We start from the raw sequence: 1,191 nt of genomic DNA on the forward strand, positions 1-1,191 counted from the left end.
ATAAGGAAACTTATTTTATCTTTTCGAGCTAAATAACAACCTAGTTTCTGTCTTTTTTTGTAACTAATGCAAAAAATAGGACAAGGTAGTTTGTTTTTTTTTTACGCTAAAAAACAATGTATTTTTCTTTTTGTATTCTTTTTTTTGACATGATCCGAAAAGGTTTTTTTTTGTGCTAAATTGTAATGTATTTTCCTTTGTCTAGTTTTTCTTACCCAATGCAAGAATGCAAAAAATACGACTTAGTTTCTTTTTTCACGGTAAATAGTAACACATTTCACCCATCATAAGTAGGGATACAGAGAGAATGGACAATTGTCCAATCCTTAACATCCTCCTGCAAAATAGCGACACACTTTATATTTTCACCTATAATAAGTTGATAACAATCTACTTTTATTCATTCTTCTACTGTTTATAGTAATATGATTAAGCAAACAGTTAAAGAACTTACGAAAAAAAATAAGAAATGAATGTTAGTGATAAAGTTTGAAGATTTACCATGTGTAGAGGCTCCCCTGTTCTTATTCGTGCATTAGGTCGAGCAAGTTTAGATTCAAATGGAGTTCTTGGTCGGACTTCTCTAAATTCTTCCCATTCCTCTCGAGAAAGCATCCTAACAGTGCCTTGACCAGGTGGAGCATTCTGTATCTTCTTCTCTATCCTTTCTTGTGATGTTGAATCATCATACTATCAATCATTATAGAAACAAATCAATTTCTGAATTTCTAATCTGTGCTTTAGCAATTAGCAATTAGCAATTAGCAATCAGATCAGCAATCATCCATAGAAACGATTGGAGGTTTAGGTTTTATACGCGAACACAACTGTATTTCGATCGATTATAACAAAATTAATAAACGCAAACAAATTTGTTGAGGTTGAAAGAAACGGTGTACCATCATGAGAAGCTTGGCGAAAAGTTGAAAGGAACTGTATTTCGATCGATAATGCATATATTCAATCGACAAATAAAACGATTATAAGAGACAGATTCTTAGAAAACGCATAAACCCTAGTCGATGATTCTGCTCTGATGCCAAAACATCCCATTATAATCCCTTGATACCGATAGATCATCTTTGTTTTGTGATCAATGCGTAAATCACGGCTTCAATTTGGTAGAATTTGGGAAGATTTGAATTTTGATTTTGATTTGATTTAGAGAGGAATGATTACGGAAACTACTAC

The 1,191-nt window shown here is 32.5% G+C and overlaps 1 long non-coding RNA gene across 1 annotated transcript; it reads right to left on the reverse strand.

Annotated features, from left to right (window-relative positions):
* Positions 1-312: 312 nt before the first annotated feature.
* LOC145157012 (uncharacterized) lies at positions 313-924 on the reverse strand. The gene is made up of 3 exons (XR_013737040.1): positions 900-924; positions 502-690; positions 313-337 (listed from the first exon to the last, which is right to left on the reverse strand). It is a non-coding gene; the product is annotated as an uncharacterized LOC145157012 (long non-coding RNA).
* Between the last annotated feature and the right edge of the window lie 267 nt (positions 925-1,191).

This window comes from Lactuca virosa, chromosome 2 (genome assembly GCF_052849685.1).
Source record: "Lactuca virosa cultivar CGN04683 chromosome 2, Lactuca_virosa_CGN04683_v6, whole genome shotgun sequence".
NCBI classification, from domain to species: domain Eukaryota; kingdom Viridiplantae; phylum Streptophyta; class Magnoliopsida; order Asterales; family Asteraceae; genus Lactuca; species Lactuca virosa.